The following is a 22,937-nucleotide window of genomic DNA, read 5'->3' on the forward strand; positions in this document are numbered from 1 at the left end:
CGGGAGTACCAAGACACACTGGTGCAGTCCATCATGTTTTCCATTCCACCCGACAGCAGTGGTGCTAATTCTTTACAAAGCACCTCTGTGCTTCGACCCAGTGGAGGAAACTCGGCACAAAGAGGGAGCAGAGGCAGCGCCTCAGCACAAGGCAAGACCACTATGGCCCAAATGTGGCAAAGTTTTGTGTGTCCGCCACAATTGTCTACACCATCACTGACGGCTCCAGTCATCAGGAGGACACGTTTCCGTCAGATGGTGACAGACTACATGTCTTGCCCTGTGAGTGTACTCCCAGATGGCTCTTCCCCCTTCAAGTTTTGGAGCTCTAAGCTGGATACATGGCCAGAGCTTAGCCAGTATGCATTGTAGGTGCTGGCTTGCCCTGCTGCCAGTGTATTATCGGAATGCGTCTTTAGTGCCGCAGGTGGTTTACTAACAGACCGTCGCACGTGACTTTCTTCCGATAACATCGACCGGCTTACTTTTCTGAAAATGAACAAGGCCTGGATCTCCCCAGAATTTGCCAGTCCTCTTCCCGACTAAATAATTGGTTGACAACTGTATCCGGGTCTCCTGTTGTGTTCATGTTTCTACCACCTGAACTATAATCCCTGGGCTTCAACACAGCCAGTTGTTGCTCAGATGTGTAGTCTGCACAGAGAAAAACACTAGCTCCTGTGTTAGTGGGGTTCAGTAACGCCAGCTGCTCCCCTGCTGTGTGGACGGCAAAGTCTCCTGCTCCATCCACATTCAAACTACTACTGATTTTTAACCCTGCTCCACTTAGGCCTCTGGCTCCACTGTCTCTAGTATTTCCCCTGGCCTCCAACCCCACCAGTGACAGCTCTTAAGTGGCGTCTGCATAATCCACACTTGTTCCAGTGTTACTTGGCCTCAGTCATGTCAGTTGATCCCCTGATGTGTGTCCGGCAATGTCTCCTGCTCTGTCCACATTCCCATTACTAGTAGTGTGAATGAGGACAGAGCAGAAGACCTTGCTGGACACACATCAGGGGATCAACTGACAGGACTGAGCCCAAGTAACACAGGAACAAGTGTGGATTATGCTGACGCCACTTAGGAGCTGTCACTGGCGGGGTTGGAGGCCAGGGGAAATACTAGAGACAGTGGAGCCGGAGGCCATAGTGGAGCACGGTTACAATCAGTTGTAGTCTACTACCTCTATAAAACGTGCTGCAGGTTGGCCTCAGCCAGCTCCATGCCTCATCCTGGGCTCCAACAACGTCAGTTGGTGTTCAGAAGTGCCGTCTTTGCAGAGAAACACACACTAGCTACTGTGTTAGTGGGGTTCAGTATCGCCAGCTGTTCCCCTGCTGTGTAGACGGCAAAGTCTCCTGCTGCCTCCACATGCCAACACCATCAGGCCTCAGCCTGCTCCATGCCTCATAGTGGGCTCCAACAACGTCAGTTGGTGTTCAGAAGTGCCGTCTTCACAGAGAAAAACACACTAGCTCCTGTGTTAGTGGGGTTCAGTAACGTCAGCTGTTCCCCTGCTGTGTGGACGGCAATGTCTCCTGCTGCCTCCACATTCAAAAAACAGCAGGCCTCAGCCTGCTCCATGCTTGATCCTGGGCTCCAACAACGCCAGTTGGTGTTCAGAAGTGCCGTCTCCGCAGAGAAAAACACACTAGCTCCTGTGTTAGTGGGGTTCAGTAATGCCAGCTGTTCCCCTGCTGTGTAGACGACAAGGTCTCCTGCTGCCTCCACATGCCAACACAATCAGGCCTCAGCCTGCTCCATGCCTCATCCTGGGCTCTAACAACGCCAGTTGGTGTTCAGAAGTGCCGTCTTCACAGAGAAAAACACACTAGCTCCTGTGTTAGTGGGGGTCAGTAACGTCAGCTGTTCCCCTGCTGTGTGGATAGCAATGTCTCCTGCTGCCTCCACATTCAAAAAACAGCAGGCCTCAGCCTGCTCCATGCCTCATCCTGGGCTCCAATAACGTCAGTTGGTGTTCAGAAGTGCCGTCTTCACAGAGAAAAACACACTAGCTCCTGTGTTAGTGGGGTTCAGTAACGTCAGCTGTTCCCCTGCTGTGTGGACGGCAATGTCTCCTGCTGCCTCCACATTCAAAAAACAGCAGGCCTCAGCCTGCTCCATGCCTCATCCTGGGCTCCAACAACGTCAGTTGGTGTTCAGAAGTGCCGTCTTCACAGAAAAAAACACTAGCTACTGTGTTAGTGGGGTTCAGTAACGTCAGCTGTTCCCCTGCTGTGTGGACGGCAATGTCTCCTGCTGCCTCCACATTCAAAAAACAGCAGGCCTCAGCCTGTTCCATGCCTCATCCTGGGCTACAACAACGTCAGCTGGTGTTCAGAAGTGCCGTCTTCACAGAGAAAAACACACTAGCTCCTGTGTTAGTGGGGTTCAGTAATGCCAGCTGTTCCCCTGCTGTGTAGATGGCAAAGTCTCCTGCTGCCTCCACATGCCAACACCATCAGGCCTCAGCCTGCTCCATGCCTCATCCTGGGCTCCAACAACGCCAGTTGGTGTTCAGAAGTGCCGTCTTCACAGAGAAAAACACACTAGCTCCTGTGTTAGTGGGGTTCAGTAACGTCAGCTGTTCCGCTGCTGTGTGGACGGCAATGTCTCCTGCTGCCTCCACATTCAAAAAACAGCAGGCCTCAGCCTGCTCCATGCCTCATCCTGGGCTCCAACAACGTCAGTTGGTGTTCAGAAGTGCCGTCTTCACAGAGAAAAACACACTAGCTCCTGTGTTAGTGGGGTTCAGTAATGCCAGCTGTTCCCCTGCTGTGTAGACGGCAAAGTCTCCTGCTGCCTCCACATGCCAACACCATCAGGCCTCAGCCTGCTCCATGCCTCATCCTGGGCTCCAACAACGCCAGTTGGTGTTCAGAAGTGCCGTCTTCACAGAGAAAAACACACTAGCTCCTGTGTTAGTGGGGTTCAGTAATGTCAGCTGTTCCGCTGCTGTGTGGACGGCAATGTCTCCTGCTGCCTCCACATTCAAAAAACAGCAGGCCTCAGCCTGCTCCATGCTTGATCCTGGGCTCCAGCAACGCCAGTTGGTGTTCAGAAGTGCCATCTCCGCAGAGAAAAACACACTAGCTCCTGTGTCACTGGGGGGTTCAGTAATGCCAGCTGTTCCCCTGCTGTGTAGACGGCAAAGTCTCCTGCTGCCTCCACATGCCAACACCATCAGGCCTCAGCCTGCTCCATGCCTCATCGTGGGCTCCAACAATGCCAGTTAGTGTTCAGAAGTGCCGTCTCCGCAGAGAAAAACACTCTAGCTCCTGTGTCAGTGGGGTTCAGTAATTACAGCTGTTCCCCTGCTGTGTAGACGGCAATGTCTCCTGCTGCCTCCACATGCAAACTACTACAGATTTGTAACTTTGGTCAACTTAGGCCTCTGGCTCCACTGTCTCTAGTATTTCCCCTGGCCAACAACCACGCCAGTTACAGCTGTGAAGTGGCGTCTGCTAGGGATGGGCGAATCCTGAAATACTCGGAATCGCTAGACTGTAACGAGTCCGAGACGGAAACTCGCTACTCGTTGCGAGTCTAGCGAGTCCAATGTTAATGAATGGGGATGCGAGTATTGCAGCGATTCCTGTGCTGGCGAGAGAGAGAGAGAGATATTACTACAAGCAATTCTAGTTTCTTAGCGATTTTGTGTCCCCCTGCTGACACAAAATCGCTAAGAAACTAGAATTGCTTGTATTAAACTCTGAAAAAAAAAAAAATAGGAGTCTTAGCGATTTTGTGTCCCCCTGCTGACTAGTGTTGAGCTTTCCGATTGGCTGCCGAAATGACGTCATCATGATGCGCTGTCTGTGCGCATCATGATGCGCCGTCAGTTTGGGCCTTCGAGGGGGCTGTGCCGACTGTCCGGGGGTCTGTACCGGCCTGCCGGTGGTCTGTGCCGGCCTGCCGGTGGTCTGTGCAGGCTCCGGTGGTCTGTGCCGGCCTGCCGAGGGGCTGTGCAGGCGCCGGTGGTCTGTGCCGGCCTGCCAGGGGGGCTGTGCAGGCTCCGGTGGTCTGTGCCGGCCTGCCGGGGGGCTGTGCCGGCCTGCCGGGGGGCTGTGCAGGCTCCGGTGGTCTGTGCAGGCTCCGGTGGTCTGTGCCGGCCTGCCGGGGGGCTGTGCAGGCTCCGGTGGTCTGTGCAGGCTCCGGTGGTCTGTGCAGGCATCGTCCGATGGGACTACAAGTCCCATCGGGCGATGCCTGCTACCATGACAGTGATTGACACATTAGCCAACGATGGGACAGTAGTAGTCCCATCATCCGGCTAATGTGTTGAATGTAAAAAAAAAAATAAAAAAATTACATGCTACATACATACAACATGCATACTACATATATACTACATGCAACATACATACTACATATATACTACATGTAACATACATACTACATATATACTACATGCAACATACATACTACATACATGCTGCATACTACATACATACTACATGCATGCAACATACAACATATATACTACATGCATGCAACATGCATACTACATATATACTATATATACTACATGTAACATACATACTACATATATACTACATGCTACATACATGCAACATACATACTACATACATGCTGCATACTACATGCATACTACATACATACTACATACAACATATATACTACATATACTACATGTAACATACATACACTCTACATGCTACATACATGCAACATACTACATACATGCTACATACATGCAACATACATACTACATACATGCTACATACATACAACATATATACTACATATACACTCACTGGCCACTTTATTAGGTACACCTGTCCAACTGTGTGTTAAGACTTAATTTCTAATCAGCCAATCACATGGCGGCAACTCAGTGCATTTAGGCATGTAGACATGGTCAAGACAATCTCCTGCAGTTCAAACCGAGCATCAGTATGGGGAAGAAAGGTGATTTGAGTGCCTTTGAACGTGGCATGATTGTTGGTGCCAGAAGGGCTGGTCTGAGAATTTCAGAAACTGCTGATCTACTGGGATTTTCACGCACAACCATCTCTAGGGTTTACAGAGAATGGTCCGAAAAAGAAAAAAAATCCAGTGAGCGGCAGTTCTGTGGCCGGAAATGCCATGTTGATGCCAGAGGTCAGAGGAGAATGGGCAGACTGGTTCGAGCTGATAGAAAGGCAACAGTGACTCAAATTGCCACCCGTTACAACCAAGGTAGGCAGAAGAGCATCTCTGAACACACAGTGCGTCGAACTTTGAGGCAGATGGGCTACAGCAGCAGAAGACCACACTGGGTACCACTCCTCTCAGCTAAGAACAGGAAACTGAGGCTACAATTTGCACAAGCTCATCGAAATTGGACAGTAGAAGATTGGAAAAACGTTGCCTGGTCTGATGAGTCTCGATTTCTGCTGCGACATTCGGATGGTAGGGTCAGAATTTGGGGTAAACAACATGAAAGCATGGATCCATCCTGCCTTGTATCAACGGTTCAGGCTGGTGGTGGTGGTGTCATGGTGTGGGGAATTTTTTCTGGGCACTCTTTGGGCCCCTTGGTACCAATTGAGCATCGTTGCAACGCCACAGCCTACCTGAGTATTGTTGCTGACCATGTCCATCCCTTTATGACCACAATGTACCCAACATCTGATGGCTACTTTCAGCAGGATAATGCGCCATGTCATAAAGCTCGAATCATCTCAGATTGGTTTCTTGAATATGACAATGAGTTTACTGTACTCAAATGGCCTCCTCAGTCACCAGATCTCAATCCAATAGAGCATCTTTGGGATGTGGTGGAACGGGAGATTCGCATCAGGGATGTGCAGCCGACAAATCTGCGCCAACTGTGTGATGCCATCATGTCAATATGGTCCAAAATCTCTGAGGAATGCTTCCAGCACCTTGTTGAATCTCTGCCACGAAGAATTGAGGCAGTTCTGAAGGCAAAAGGGGGTCCAACCCCTTACTAGCATGGTGTACCTAATAAAGTGGCCAGTGAGTGTATACTATATATACTACATGCTACATACATACACACTACATGCTACATACATGCAACGTACATACTACATACATGCAACATACATACTACATACATACTACATACTATATGCATACTACATACATACTACATACATACAACATATATACTATATATACTACATGTAACATACATACTACATATATACTACATGCTACATACATGCAACATTCATGCTACATACTACATGCATACTACATACATACAACATATATACTACATGTAACATACATATATACTACATGCTACATACATACTACATACATACTACATACATGCTACATACATACCACATGCATGCAAGATGCATACTACATATATACTGCATATATACTACATGCATACAACATACATATATACTACATACAATACATACATATAGACATACAGTACATATAACATAGAGTACATACTTACCGTCACTTGTCACTTTGATTCCCGAAGCCATTGTCACCTGAGGGTTAAATATCAAAATAAAAAAACACCAATATACTTACCCCGATCCGCAGAAGTCCACGAGGGTCCCACGTCCATCTTGCGTGGAGAACAGCAGCATCAGCTGATGCTACCATTCTCTACCAGCTCCAGGAATACAATGACGGAAGGTAGGTATCCTTCCGCACTGTATTCCTCCACCACTTTAAAAAAAAAAAAAAAAAAAGTCCCTAGTCTCACTTTATGCCATTGCTGCATGGGAATTTCCCATGCAGCAATGGCATAAAGTGAGACTAGGGACTTTTTTTTACAGTGGTGGAGGAATACAGTGCGGAAGGATACCTACCTTCCGTCATTGTATTCCTGGAGCTGGTAGAGAACGGTAGCATCAGCTGATGCTGCTGTTCTCCACGCAAGATCGACGTGGGACCCTCGTGGACTTCTGCGGATCGGGGTAAGTATATTGGTGTTTTTTATTTTGATATTTAACCCTCAGGTGACCATGGCTTCGGGGATCAAAGTGACAAGTGACGGTAAGTATGTACTCTATGTTATATGTACTGTATGTCTATATGTATGTATTGTATGTAGTATATATGTATGTTGCATGCATGTAGTATATATGCAGTATATATGTAGTATGCATGTTGCATGCATGTAGTGTATGTATGTAGTATGCATGTAGCATGTATGTAGTATGTATGTTGCATGTAGTATATATGTAGTATGTATGTTACATGTAGTATATATAGTATATATGTAGTATATATGTTGTATGTAGTATGTATGTAGTATGCATGTAGTATGTAGCATGTATGTTGCATGTATGTAGCATGTAGTATATATGTAGTATGTTACATGTAGTATATGTAGTATGTATGTAGTATGTATGTAGTATGTATGTAGCATGTAGTATATATGTAGTATGTATGTTACATGTAGTATATGTAGTATGTATGTAGTATGTATGTAGTATGTATGTAGCATGTAGTATATATGTAGTATGTATGTTACATGTAGTATATGTAGTATGTATGTAGTATGTATGTTGCATGCATGTAGTATGTAGTATGTATGTTGCATGTAGTATATATGTAGTATGCATGTTGTATGTATGTAGCATGTATGTAGCATGTAATTTTTTTTTTTTTTTCTTACATTCAACACATTAGCCGGATGATGGGACTACTACTGTCCCATCATTGGTTAATGTGTCAATCACTGTCATGGTAGCAGGCATCGCCCGATGGGACTTGTAGTCCCATCGGACGATGCCTGCACAGACCCCCGGAGCCTGCACAGCCCCCCGGCAGGCAGGCACAGCCCCCCGGCAGGCCGGCACAGACCACCGGAGCCTGCATAGACCACCGGCAGGCCGGCACAGCCCCCCGGCAGGCCGGCACAGACCACCGGAGCCTGCACAGACCACCGGCAGGCCGGTACAGACCCCCGGACAGTCGGCACAACCCCCCCCCCCGAAGGCCCGAACTGACGGCGCATCGTGATGCGCACAGACAGCGCATCATGATGACGTCATTTCGGCAGCCAATCGGAAAGCTCAACACTAGTCAGCAGGGGGACACAAAATCGCTAAGACTCCTATTTTTTTTTTTTTTTTCAGAGTTTAATACAAGCAATTCTAGTTTCTTAGCGATTTTGTGTCAGCAGGGGGACACAAAATCGCTAAGAAACTAGGATTGCTTGAATTAAACTCTGAAAAAACTAGGATTGCCATTGATTTGTATTGGACTCGTTACTGTGCGAGTAATCGCTTGGAAACTCGCAGAGTACCGACTCCTGCGAGTCCCCTACTACTCGCAGAGTAACGAGTCCTAACGAGTAGATTCGCCCATCCCTAGCGTCTGCACAATCCACACTTGTTCCTGAGTTACTGTGGCTCAGTCCCGTCAGTTGATCCCCTGATGTGTGTCCGGCAAGGTCTCCTGCTCTGTCCACATTCACATTACTAGTAGTGTGAATGAGGACTGAGCAGGAGAGCTTGCCAGACACACATGAGGGGATCAACAGACGGGACTGAGCCACAGTTACACAGGAACAAGTGTGGATTGTGCAGACGCCACTTCACAGCTGTAACTGGCGTGGCTGTTGGCCAGGGGAAATACTAGAGACAGTGTAGCCGGAGGCCATAGTGAAGCACGGTGACAATCATTAGTAGTCTACAACCTCTATAAAACCAGCTGCAAGTTGTCCTCCGCCTGCTGCATGCTTCATCCTGGGCTACAACACAGCCAGTTGTAGCCTGGAAGTGCCGTCCACACAGATATAAAAACTCGCTCCTATGTTAGTGGGGTTCAGTAACGCCCAGCTGTTCCCCTGCTGTGTGGACGGCAAAGTCTCCAGCTGCCTCCAAACTCACACTACAACGCATTTTCTCCTCGCTCCAAGTAGGCCTCAGCCTGCTCGGAGCATTGATCCTGGGCTACAAACAGCCAGTTGTAGCCTGGAAATGCCATCTGCACAGATAGAAACACTAGCTCCTGTGTTAGTGGGGTTCAGTAATGCCAGCTGCTCCCCTGCTGTGTGGACGGAAAAGTCTCCTGCTCCATCCACATTCAAACTACTACTGATTTTTAACCCTGCTCCACTTAGGCCTCTGGCCCCACTGTCTCTAGTATTTCCCCTGGCCTCCAACCCCGCCAGTGACAGCTCAGAAGTGGCGTCAGCACAATCCACACTTGTTCCTGTGTTACTTGGCCTCAGTCACGTCAGTTGATCCCCTGATGTGTGTCCGGCAATGTCTCCTGCTCTGTCCACATTCCCATTACTAGTAGTGTGACACGGACACACATCGGGGGATCAACTGACGGGACTGAGGCCAAGTAACACAGGAACAAGTGTAGATTGTGCTGACGCCATTTCAGAGCTGTCACTGGCGGGGTTGGAGGCCAGAGAAATACTAGAGACAGTGGAGCCAGAGGCCTAAGTGGAGCACGGTTACAATCAGTAGTAGTCTACAACCTCTATAAAACGTGCTGCAAGTTGGCCTCCGCCAACTCCATGCCTCATCCTGGGCTCCAACAATGCCAGTTGGTGTTCAGAAGTCCCATCTTAACAGAGAAACACACACTAGCTCCTGTGTCAGTGGGGTTCAGTAATGCCAGCTGTTCCCCTGCTGTGCGGATGGCAAAGTCTCCTGCTGCCTCCAACATCACACTACATGTTATTTTCCACTTGCTCCAAGTAGGCCTCAGCCCGCTCGGAGCATTGATCCTGGGCTTCAACACAGCCAGTTGTAGCTTGGAAGTGCCATCCGCACAGATAGAAACACTCGCTCCTGTGTCTGTGGGGTTCAGTAACGCCAGCTGTTCCCCTGCTGTGCAGATGGCAAAGTCTCCTGCTGCCTCCAACATCACACTACTACTGACTTTTAACCGTAGTCCACTTAGGCCTCTGGCTGTACTGTCTCTAGTATTTCCCCTGGCCTCCAACCCCGCCAGTCGCTGCTCTGATGTGCCGTCTGCACAATCCACACTTGTTCCTGTGTTACTGGGGCTCAGTCACGTCAGTTGATCCCCTGTGGTGTGTCCGGCAATGTCTCCTGCTCTGTCCCCATTCCCATTAATAGTTGTGGGAATGTGGACAGAGCAGGACACCTTGCCGGACACACATCAGGGGATCAACTGACGTGACTGAGCCCCAGTAACTCAGGAACAAGTGTGGATTGTGCAGACAACTCTGCAGAGCAGCAATTGCCGTGGTTGGAGGCCAGGGGAAATACTAGAGACAGTAGAGCCAGAGGCCAAAGTGGATCACGGTTACAATCAGTAGTTGTGTACAAACAATATAAAACTCGCTCCAAGTTGGCCTCAGCCTGCTGCCTGATTGACCCCTGGGCTTCAACATCGCATGTTGCTGCTCAGAAGTGTGTTTGCCACGGGTACTCCCTCCTGCCCAGCCAGGTTCCAGCAACGTCAGCTGTTTTTCGGCAGAGCCTTTGGCCTAGGTGCCTCCTTCATGGTATCCGAGTTCCAGCAATGTCTGCTGGTCCTTGGTAGTGTTTTTTAGCACAGGTACCTCCTGCTTAGAAACCGTGTTCCAGCATCGTCAGCTGGTCCACAGTTGTGCCATTGGCTCTTGTTCCCTTTGCTGCCCCTCCGGGTTCCAGCACCGTCAGCTGGTTCTCGGCAGTGCCTTTGGCCTAGGTGCCTCCTTCTTGGTATCAGAGTTCTTGCAACGTCTGCTGGTCCTTGGTAGTGCTTTGGAGCACAGGTACCTCCTGCTTAGAAACCCTTTTCTAGCACCGTCAGCTGGTCCACGGTTGTCCCATTGGCTGTTGTTCCTTCTGCTGCCCCTCCGGGTTCCAGCACCGTCAGCTGGTTCTCGGTAGTTCCATTTACTCTTGTAGCTAATGCTACCCATCCGGGTTCCAGCACCGTAAGCTGGTTCTCGGAAGTGTCTTTGGCACGGGCACTCCCTCCTGCCCAGCCTGGTTCCAGCACGCCTGCTGTTTCCGGGTAGTGTCAACGTCACTTTGCCACTGATACGTTGTCCTGTCGTGTTGCGGTCGGGTTAGACGAGTCTATGGTGCCTGCAGTTTCAGTGCTTCCTATGTGGGCTGCGGGTTCTGGTAATAAAGGCTGGTTCCGTAGTGCCAATAGGACAAGCACCCCCTGTAGGACTGTGGGTTTCGGTAACTGCGGCCGGCTCGCGGCCTTGCAACTTTGTTTTTCATGGGTACCTTCTGCTACCCATCTGGGTTCCAGCACCGTCAGCTGGTTCTCGGCAGAGCCTTTGGCCTAGGTGCCTCCTTCTTGGTATCCGAGTTCCAGCAACGTCTGCTGGTCCTTGGTAGTGCTTTGTAGCACAGGTACCTCCTGCTTAGAAACCGTGTTACAGCACCGTCAGCTGGTCCACGGTTCTCCCATTGGCTCTTGCTCCTTCTGCTGCCCCACCGGGTTCCAGCACCGTCAGCTGGTCCTCGCTAGTGTCATTTGCTCTTGCAGCTTCTGCTACCCATACGGGTAGGTGCCTCCTTCTCGGTATCCGAGTTCCAGCAACGTCTGCTGGTCCTTGGTAGTGCTTTGGAGCACAGGTACCTCCTGCTTAGTAACCGTGTTCCAGCACCGTCAGCTGGTCCACGGTTGTGCCATTGGCTGTTGTTCCTTCTGCTGCCCCTCCAGGTTCCAGCACCGTCAGCTGGTTCTCGGTAGTTCCATTGACTCTTGTAGCTAATGCTACCCATCCGGGTTCCAGCACCATCAGCTGGTTCTCGGCAGTGTCTTTGGCACGGGCACTCCCTCCTGCCCAGCCTGGTTCCAGCACGCCTGCTGTTTCCGGGTAGTGTCAACGTCACTTTGCCACCGATACGTTGTCCTGTCGTGTTGCGGTCGGGTTAGCCGAGTCTATGGTGCCTGCAGTTTTGGTGCTTCCTATGTGGGCTGCGGGTTCCGTCAGCTGGTCCACGGTTCTCCCATTGGCTCTTGTTCCTTCTGCTGCCCCACTGGGTTCCAGCACCGTCAGCTGGTCCTCGCTAGTGTCATTTGCTCTTGCAGCTTCTGCCACCCATACGGGTTCCAGCACCGTCAGCTGGTTCTCGGCAGTGCCTTTGGCCTAGGTGCCTCCTTCTTGGTATCCAAGTTCCAGCAATGTCTGCTGGTCCTTGGTAGTGCTTTGGAGCACAGGTACCTCCTGCTTAGTAACCGTGTTCCAGCAACGTCAGCTGGTCCATGGTTGTGCCATTGGCTCTTGTTCATTCTGCTGCCCCTCCGGGTTCCAGTACCGTCAGCTAGTTCTCGGCAGTTCCTCAGCCTTCTTGTACCTTCTGCTACTTTTCCAAGTTCAAGCTTGTGGAAATGGTTTTTGATTCTCACTCTGGATCTCCCTGACAATGACCCTGAAGACCACACAGAAGAATACCTAAAAGATGACCCTGAAGAAGATGACCAAGAGGACAAAGAACAGGAAGACAACCACCAAGATGCAGAACAACAAGAGACAGAAGACCAAGAAGCATAAAAACCAAAAGCAGATGAACATGAAGCATAAGACTAACAATCAGAGCAAATGATATTATCTAATTTTTAAGCAGAAGAAGACTAAGCAGTGTATGGGGGTGAGTCCGTTCCTCCTCGTGGTGCCCCTGGAAAAGGCCTGCTGCTGCAGGCCAAACTGAATGTGCGGACAAATCCTGTTGTAAATCTTTTGTGACAGGCTGAACGGAAGGTGTAATCTTCAAACTTTTATAGATAACAACTACAGGAATGCCTGACACAAATAAGAATATGATGAAGAAGAATAGGAAGAAGATGAAGAAGTAGAATATGAAGAAGAATAAAAGAATAAGAATAAAAGAAGAAGAATAAAAGAAGAAGAATAAAAGAAGAAGAATAAAAGAAGAAGAAGAAGATACTGCTGCTGCTGAAGATGATGAAGGAGAAAGTGTGGGAGAAGTAAAAAAGAAGGTGAAGAGCATGGAAGTAGTGAAACATACATATCTGACAAAAAATTAAAGACTTTATCATAGTCAATATCTTTGTAACTACGAACGTCTTTAAAAAAAAAAAAAAAATACTGCGATTCCATTTGATTGGGCTAAACCTCTATGGCTTTAATGTCTCCTACACCTCCCATAATACATTCTACATTATTATTAGTTGTTTTTCTCCATGTAGAATTAACCAACAGGGAAAGAAAGGGGTTTTTTTTAATTCCGATATTTCTGTTCCATTGACTTGAATGGGACCTCCGGGATCGGAATCGGCGATACCCGATACTTTTTTTAGATCGGCCGATCCATTCCGATACGATATTTTTCAGTATTGGGTGGTATCGCTCAACACTAGTCATCAGTCTTAATTGGTCCTACTGTCTGGCCTGAGTCTGACGCATTCAGCGTCTCACAGGAACTGCGGTCTCTCAGCCTCGCACAGCCCGTCGAACTGCCACTTGCTGACATTCTTCGGCCACCTGCCATATCACTACTTGGAGGAACCCTTCGGGTCCTTACATCTTGGGTTGGAGGCGGCCGCCACCTGGTATTCCGTATTTCTTAATTCGCCGACGGTCCTGCCTCAACTGCTCAATCTCTTGCAGGTACCCCACTCGATACTCTACGAGCATCCGAAAGTCTCTCAGGCTCTCCGCGGAGCCAACCACTATGATGGGAATTCTACCCACTTCACTGGATACCTGGTCTTCATCATCAGGAGGGATCCTCACCCTCACGACACCAGAGATATTCACGAGGTCTTGCATCACCTTCCCGGATCTTCCAATGATTCTCCCAATCATAGCTTTGGGTTCCGGAACCACGTCTTTCCACAAACCCAGCTGATCCATAGCCTCCCTGGCTAACTCCAGGCATCGAGCAGCTTTCACATTACTCTGCCTGACCAACTGTTTGATGTGGAGACACTGCAAATCCATCTCTTTCAGGACAGCTACCCGGTTTGCTGTATCTTCTATGGCGGATATTATCACTAACTACCTAGTCTCAGGTGCCCAGTGCACCTCACACGCCTTGACCGCCTCTTTGAAAGCCTCATGTACACCTTCCTCCGCACAGGCGTCTTGCATGTCTTCTGGAACGTCAATCACAGTCTTGAAGGACGTGGTCTTGCTCTCTTCCAGGCCAGGAGGCTCTGGCCTTACCACGGACACTTCCCTCACTACAGTTGACCCGACCGGGTGACTGTCTTCTTCAGTTCTTAACTCATCAACTTCACACGGTTGGATCACTTCATGACCCTTGGCCACTATGGCTACTGGCAGTTCTGTCTTATTATCACTCACGCTCACCCGCGGTAAGTCTTCGTCCAATTTCTCCCGCAGAAGACTGTTAACTACTCCTCTGAGTTACTCCATCTCTTCCTTGAGGTTCTTGTTCACACTTTGCCAGGTGGACAGGAGACCTCTGAGCTCCAAGACTTCTTTCTCGAGCTCCTCGACCCTGTGCTCGGCCGTTTGTCTCAGGACGCTTTCTCGTTTAACATGTTCATCCACCTCTTCTCTGAGGGCCTTATTCACTCCTTGCCACGTTTCCATGTGACCTTTGAGCTCAGAGACTTCTTTCTCTAGCTCCTTTAGTCTGTGCTCCCTGTCTCTCTCAGAGCCACAGTCACCCCCAGAGTCTGAGTCACCCCGACCTGCCGAGCAATCCTTCCAGTTACCCATTAACCATGCGAACACTCCAGCCGTTTTATCAACCAGGCCAGCGTCAATTTTGTCATGAGTTTCAGTCAGCACAGCTCTAGATTCTGTCCTAGTGGTGGCTACTGGCAACAACACGTCACAATCACACCACATCGTACGATGAACCCCCAAGACACACTCTATCCGTGTGTCAGCTCCGCTCTTTTTGTTTACCACACCATTCTCATTCACACTGTGGTACCCTTCAGGTGACGTCAGGTCAGTAAATTCATCTGACGCAACTCTTTCTCTGGTCGCCCCTACGTCTGGCCTGTCCACATTAGGAGGCATCAGCGTCTTCGCATTGGTTAGTCCAACAGTAGGAACGTCTCCACCCTTGTGGCATATATCATCAAACCTGACAAAGTCCTGGCCCCACTCCAAGGCATACAGTAAGTTCTAATGGTATACTGCCCCCTTGGCACTCACTGCCTCCAAGCCCCTCAAACATTATTCTGTCTACCGCATAGTTCACTGTGACCCAATGTGCACAGCGAACCTGGACCATTTTCTCAGTCAGACAGAAAGTGAGAGGAGTTCCTACCAGAGTCACCTGACACTTTGAGTCCAACCGTCCCGAGATTCCTTCCCAGTGCAGCATCACAGTACACACTTGCGGCCAGTCATCACTCGGAAAGAATATCCCACATTCTGGAAATGACATACATGAACACTGCGGTTTCCCAGACATACCCACTGAGCCAACCAATGCTGCCATTTCTTCACACTCGGCCCCTTTCTGGACCACCACTCCAATTTGGGTTACCTCCTCCTTCTGAGACTCCACCCCTTTTTTGGTTACCACCCCAATTTGGGACTCCACCCCCTTTTGGGACTCCACTCCTTTTTTTGGTTACCACCCCAATTTGGGACTCCACCCCTTTTTGGACAACCTCCCCGATTTGGGTCACCGCCCCATTTTGGGACTCCACCCCCTTTCACGATCTCCCCATGTCTATTATACCGGTTTTCTCAGACCACAGTTCACACCACACAGTTTATGTCTCTTACGATACCAGACAAGTCCTTGCTGGCACCACCACAGCGCCTGCTGTCACCGATCACCGGCACCACCGGCTTCTGTTCACACACACAGCGGCTGGAGTCACTGCAGCTCCTGCTGCGCCGTCTTCGTGGACCCGCCGATCCACCGGAAGCCACTTATCACCTTCGTGACCCCACTGAGCCACATCAAGCCGCTTGTCACCTTCTTGACTCCCACTGAGCCACCGCAGGCTGAGTCGGGAAAAAAGAAGAAAAAACACACCACAAAAAACTCAAAAACTCACGTGTCCTGACTGTGTGCTATTCAGGACGCTCCTGTCTCCACCTGAGACCGTCCAACACACAGGGCGCATCGGGTGCGATTCAGGGAGCGACCCTCCTCCCAGGGTCTCCCCACACACCGGCCTCACCAGGTCCAGGGGCTCGGCGGGTGCTCTTCAGGACATCTGTCTCCGCCTGAGACTGCCCAACACTCGCGCCTCACCAGGTCCAAGGTCACACCACGTGCTCCTGGGATCCGACTCTGCTCCCAGGGCTGACCCTCCAGGACCTTTCCTCACTGAACCCTCCAGGTACACTGTCTTCCTCACTGACCCAGGTCAGTACCACACGAACATCTGTCCGATACCTGTGTTGGCCACACGGGTCACTGTTTTACTCATTGACCCAGGTCAGTACCGCACGAACACCAGTCCGTTTCTCCTGTGTGGCCCACACAGGTCCTCGGGTACCTCTTCTCTGCAGAGGCACACTAGCAATTACCAGTCTCTTTCTCCTGAGGAAGCAGCCGCACTGGGCTCACCGATCCAGACAGTGCCTTACTCACTAGGCCGCCCCATGGTTTCCAGAACCACAGCTGGACAGTGGCTTCCCCACTTGCAGGCCGTCACAGGCTCTGCTCACACGTGGCCGGTCAGCAGCACATCACATGGCTTCCACAACCGTCAGCCCTCCTGGCTCAGCGTTGCTCTTTGCCACCGAATTTTGCAGTCCTTATCCGTTGCTCCCAGCGACAAGGCTACACCACTGCCCATAACCTTCTCCACCAATTGTGAGGTAGCGCTGTCATTCAAGGTTGGGGGACACTCGCTTGGCAGCAAATAAATCACATCTGGTACGGGTTTTCCATAAAACCATATCAGTCCATGAGGTTTATTATTCAGCATAAACCAAAGGAAGCACCACAAAGTTCATATCAGCATAGCGTCCATTATATAGGCTATTCAGCGTCATCATTATCTCACCCGTCAGGGTTCCTTATGCGGTTTCACCATCGTATACGTTAGTTCCCTCCAGGGAGCTCTCAGGCACACATCGCCAATGCTCACACAGCCGCTCCACAGGCTGTTAGCCAGGAGATCCTTCTCCTCATGGGACCTTCCAAACTGGACCAATCAGGTCCCAGCATTCACTCCATGTGACCTACCCTGGCCACCATATATGGTCTGTAGCCACGCCCACCGGGTCACGTGGCTATGACCTCATCACAGGTCCTTCACATACTCACATAGCCATTTACCTACAAACCCACCCAGGGGTGTGTCTGATAACGCCTATGCGTTATCAGACACACCCCTGGGTGGGTTTGTAGGTAACCAGAACCCGCCCATCTCTCTAGTTACCTGAAGACTTCTCCCTTACACTTAGAAACACCTCAGCAATGATATTGCTGGTCACACATACACAAGTCTCCATCTCAAAGCCACCCACTTTGAGATACATAACTATCCTTCAGGATTCTGCCACTCATCCATTCTCTTGGGACATCCACACAGCGCCCCGTAGTGGACACAGTGGTCATTACACCACACATACTTATTGCATCGCCTAATCCCCGACTCCCTGAAAGGGGTGACTCTGTACGTCATGTGCCTCCCCTCCTTTGGTTGCTATGCACAGCGCAATGTACATATATACTGTGATGGTAATGTAATGTGCTGTCCCCCATTGTTTCATGCATTGTAATGTGTTGTATTTGATACTAGCTGAAGAGCCCGGCGCTGCCCAGGCATAGTAACTAACTGTGGTTAGTTATAGCAAATTATAATTATCCTCCATCCCATAGTCCCGTGCCCATATGCCCATCATACATATCCACAATCCCATAGGCCCGTGCCCATATACCCATCATACATATCCTCCATCCCATAGTCGAGTGCCCATATACTCATCACACATCCTCCATCCCATAGTCCCATACCCATATACCCATCACACATCCTCCATCCCATAGTCCCATGCCCATATACCCATCATACATATTCGCCATCCCATAGTCGAGCGCCTATATACCCATCACACATCCTTCATCTCATAGTCCCATGCCCATATACCCATCATACATATCCTCCATCCCATAGTCCCGTGCCCATATACCCATCATACATATCTGCCATCCCATAGTCCCGTGTCCATATACCTGTCATACATATCCTCCATCCCATAGTCCAGTGCCCATATACCCATCACACATCCTCCATCCCATAGTCCCGTGCCCATATACCCGTCATACATATCCTCCATCCCATAGTCCAGTGCCCATATACCCATCACACATCCTCCATCCCATAGTCAACCATTATGGCATCATAATGAGCGGCGGGGCTTGCAACCTATGTTGATATCAGCGTCGCCATGGCAACCATTATGACATCATAACGCGGGGCGGGGCTTGATACACACACACTTTTTACCCATTATGTAGATAGGGGCAAAATTGTTTGGTGAAATGGAACGTGCGGGGTTAAAATTTCGGCTCACAACATAGCCTAGGACACTCTTGGTTGGGGTCCAGACGTGTGACTGTGCCATTTTTGTGGCTGTAGCTGCGACGGTGCGGATGCCAATCCCGGACATACACACATACATACACACACTTGAGCTTTATATATTAGATATATTCCCCATTTTTAACCCCCCACCAGAAAAAAATTATATATATATATATATATATATATATATATACTGTATATTCTGAAAAAATGAAAAAGCAGCACAAAAAGAGAAAAGAGAAAAGGGGGTGCGCGCTCCCAGGCATATACCAAACCTTAGAAGTATCCATCAAAAATTGAAAGCAGCATGCCTTGGAACATACAATATGATAGTAACATAACATAGTAACATAGTTTTGAAGGCTGGAGGAAGACCTTATGTCCATCTAGTTCAGCCTATTTTTAGTGCTGCTGTTCTGCATTGTTGATCCTGGGGAAGGCAAAAAACCCACAGAGTAGAAGCCAATTTTCTCCATAGGGAAAAAAATTCCTGTATTGCCCTCTGATATACTTGTATTGCCCTCTGATATACTTGTACATATATATTAAGTCTCCCCTAAGTCTTCTCTTTTCTAGAGTAAATAGAACTAATTTTGATAACCTTTCTGGGTATTGTAGTGAACCAACTCCATTTATCATTTTAGTAGCCCGCCTTTGAAGCCTTTCAAGTTCAGTAATGTCTTTCTTGAGCACCGGCGTCCAAAATTGCACACAATACTCCAAGTGTGGTCTGACAAGTGATTTGTACAGAAGGAGAATTATGTTTTCATCTCGTGTCCCCAGACCTCTTCTAATGCATCCCATGACCCTATTTGCTTTGGTTGCAGCTGCCTGACACTGGGCACTCCAATTTAGCTTCTTATTGACTAAGATGCCTAAGTCTTTTTCCATCTCTGATTTCCCCAGCAGTTTCCCATTTAGTAAGTAATTGTAGCATCTGTTTCTCCTTCCCATGTGCATAACCTTACACTTATCTGTGTTAAACCTCATTTGCCATTTTTCAGCTCAATTCTCCAATTTACTCAAATCTGTCTGTAGTTGCAAACTGTCCTCCTTTGTGTTAACTACCTTACATAGTTTTGTATCATCTGCAAATACTGATATTTTACTGTGTAAGCTATCCACTAGGTCATTAATAAATATATTAAATAGTAGGGGGCCCAATACAGAACCCTGTGGTACCCCACTAGTAACCCTGGCCCAATCTGAGTATGCCCCATTAATAACCACTCTTTGTTTTCTATCACTAAGCCAGCTACCTACCCATCTACACACATTTTCCCCTTGCCCAAGCTTTCTCATCTTACTTACCAATCTTTTATGTGGGACAGTGTCAAATGCTTTAGAGAAGTCGAGATAAATGACATCCAATGATTCTCCTTGGTCCATTTGAGAGCTTACAACCTCATAGAAGCTGATCAGGTTAGTTTGACAGGAGCGATCCGTCATAAATCCATGTTGATATGGAGTTAAACATTTATTAACATTGAGATATTCCATAATGGTATCCCTAAGAAACCCTTCAAAAATTTTACCCACAACAGATGTTAAGCTTACCGGCCTATAGTTTCCAGGTTCCCTTTTACACCCCTTTTTGAATATTGGTACTACATTTGCTTGCCGCCAATCAAAAGGAACAGACCCTGTTTCTATAGAGTCTTTAAATATACGGAATAGAGGCCTGTCTATCACATTACTTAACTCCCTTAATACCCGAGGTTGAATGAAATCAGGGCCTGGTGATTTGTCAATTTTAATCTTACTAAGGCGGTTCTACACTTCTTCCTGGGTTAGGCAGGTAATACTTAATGGGAAGTTTACATTATCACTCTGCATTTCCCCTGGCAAATCCTTTTCCTGTGTGAACACTGTTGAGAAAAAATTATTTAAAATATTTGCTTTTCCCACATCGCTCTCTATGATTTCACCCTCATTGTTCTTTAAAGGGCCGACACCATCAATTTTAATCTTTTTACTGTTTATATAATTAAAGAATAGTTTGGGTTTTTTTTTACTTTCCTTAGCAATGAGTCTCTCAGTTTCCACTTTTGCTGATGATGTTTTTATTCAGCCCATCAGGCTATGTGCCCATTCAGTGCAACGTTTCGGTCCAGAAAGGGTGCGGACCTTTCTGAAGCAGTACTGTATAGTCCCCATTTTTAACCCCCCCACCAGAAAAAAAAAATATATATATATATTCCCATTTTTAACCCCCGCGCCAGAAAAAAAATATATATATATTCCCCATTTTTAACCCCCCCGCCAGAAAAAAAAATATATATATATATATATTCCCCATTTTTAACCCCCGCCATAAAAAAATAAAAAAAAATATATATACATTCCCCATTTTTAACCCCCCCGCCAGAAAAAAATAAAATATATATATATATATTTCCCATTTTTAACATTTTTAACCCCCCCTGCCAGAAAAAAAACAAATATATTTATATATTCCCCATTTTTAACCCCCCTGCCAGAAAAAAAATATATGTATATATATATATTCCCCATTTTTAACCCCCCCTGCCAGAAAAAAATATATATACAAATCCCAACTCTATGCAAATCATTAACCGTAATCCCATCCCAAATCCTAATTTGAATTAAAAATAACAATTTAAAATTATGGTTTGGCTTTGGATTATTGTTGGAGTTGGGATTAGGGTTAGGGTTGAGATTAGGGTTAGGGTTGGGATTAGGGTTAGGGTTGGGATTAGGGTTAGGGTTGGGATTAGGGTTTGGGTAATCGTAACGGAGAGTAGGCTGAAAGAGCCGTGTTGGGGTGGTTGTATGTGTGCACATGTGTACATGGATTCATACATATCTATATTGGTTTTGAAAGTGTATTTTCATGTGGATATATATGAATTTATGGGTGCAAATGTAGATATTGATATTATATTCATATTGTTGACCACACAATTATTTCAAAAAAATGTCTTCACTTTATTGTAGATTGAGAAATATCCGGCCATCTGGGACTGCTCCTGTGAACAGTACAAGGGGGATGTATGGCCGGCTATCGTGAAAGAATTGTACCCACGTGGGCTAATCTGCATTCAGCTGGCCAAAAAATAATTAGTATGTATTTCATAAATTGAATTTGTCCAGGTTTTGTAATGATTTAATTTTAAAAATCCTTTTTTTTTATTTTTTCATTTCAGTGGAAGATGTTAAGAAACGCTGGAGGTCTGTCACAGACCGCTTCTTGAAGTCCATCAAACCTCCAAGCGGAAGCTCGCCTCCGAGGGGTAGAGTCCAATATGCTGACCAGCTCCAATTTATTTTAACGAGCCGGAACTTGCGGAGGTAAATTTTATATATAAATTTTTTTTTCATTTTGTTAACATTTAAAGTATTCTTAAATTAATATAGCTTTTGTCTTCCTTCTACAGAACTGATGGCAACATCAGGGCCGAAACACCACCGGCTCATCAAAATAGCCCGGAGCAGGGTCTGGGAGAGGAGGTGGAGGAACATATCTTCTCATCCCCGGACGGATCGGAGGACAGGCCATCATCCTCAGCGTTCACAGATACCGTATCTGAAACGGCAACAATTTATGCAGCGGGCACTTCGGCATCTGGGGTGGAGGGGGCGTCAGAGTCCTGTGTTGCTGCTCCTGCCTTGGGCGCTGCCTGTAGCTCTGCTGGTGGCGTGTCAAGGCCCACTAGGATGGGGGCACCTTCTGCCCGTCCCGTGGCATCGAGAAGGGCGGCACAAAAAAAGGTCCCAAATACTGAGACTTCGACTAGTGCGTTAGAAAACCTCACTAATCGAACCCTCAGTATGCTCGACACTTAAACGAAGCAAGATGAGCTGGACAAATTTGGCTCATTTTTAGCCGTCCGCCTACGATCCATGACATGGAACGGGCAGAATGTTTTGATGTCAGTAGTCAATTTACTGTTAATGACTGTAGACGTCCAATCCCCAATTCCCCCGTCATCAGCTATAATGACGAGGATTCTTAATATTTTTAATCCACAAAGTGGGCCTCCACCACCACCAGCAGCAGCTGCATCGCAGCGTTTTGGGCAGGTGGCAGCATACAAGCCTGACGCTGCCGAAGGATTTGGGTATGGCCGACCACCAACACCACGTACCCCAGGCCATAATATTTCCCCCAACTCATCAATGTCATCCCAAGACTTATATCCCAACTATGGCTATGATCCAAACTATCACACTTTTTGAAAAACTTTCTTGTCTTCCCACCAACCATTCTGGACATCCCACCCCCACTACTGGGTGGTATTTGTTTGTAATTTAATGTTTTGGTTTTTTTTATAAAACATAAATTAATGTTTAGTAAAAAAAAAATTTCTAAAGAAACTCTGTGCTGATTTTAATTTGTTTAAAAAAAAAAACATACATTAAACACCCATGACAACGGAGGATGATGTAAAAGGAACTGATCCAGGATGGGAGGGGGGCATTATTACAGGAAGAAAACATTGAATGGGGATAGTTTAACAAAAAGGGTACAGAAGGTGTGACATTTTATCACAATGGGGATCATTAGACCAGGAAGGTGCCCA

General features: G+C 47.7%; 1 long non-coding RNA gene across 1 annotated transcript in view; it reads left to right on the top strand.

The window, feature by feature from the left end:
• The window catches only part of LOC141087953 (uncharacterized), a 48,620-nt gene extending 25,889 nt beyond the window's left edge, over positions 1–22,731 (top strand). The window contains exons 3-5 of the long non-coding RNA XR_012231774.1: positions 21,352–21,477; positions 21,561–21,705; positions 21,792–22,731. This is a non-coding gene — a long non-coding RNA (uncharacterized lncRNA). The remainder of the gene's footprint in view (positions 1–21,351; positions 21,478–21,560; positions 21,706–21,791) is intronic.
• Positions 22,732–22,937: the final 206 nt, after the last annotated feature.

Source organism: Dendrobates tinctorius, unplaced genomic scaffold (genome assembly GCF_039654945.1).
Source record: "Dendrobates tinctorius isolate UK_male_01 unplaced genomic scaffold, ASM3965494v1 ptg000036l, whole genome shotgun sequence".
Classification (NCBI taxonomy): domain Eukaryota; kingdom Metazoa; phylum Chordata; class Amphibia; order Anura; family Dendrobatidae; genus Dendrobates; species Dendrobates tinctorius.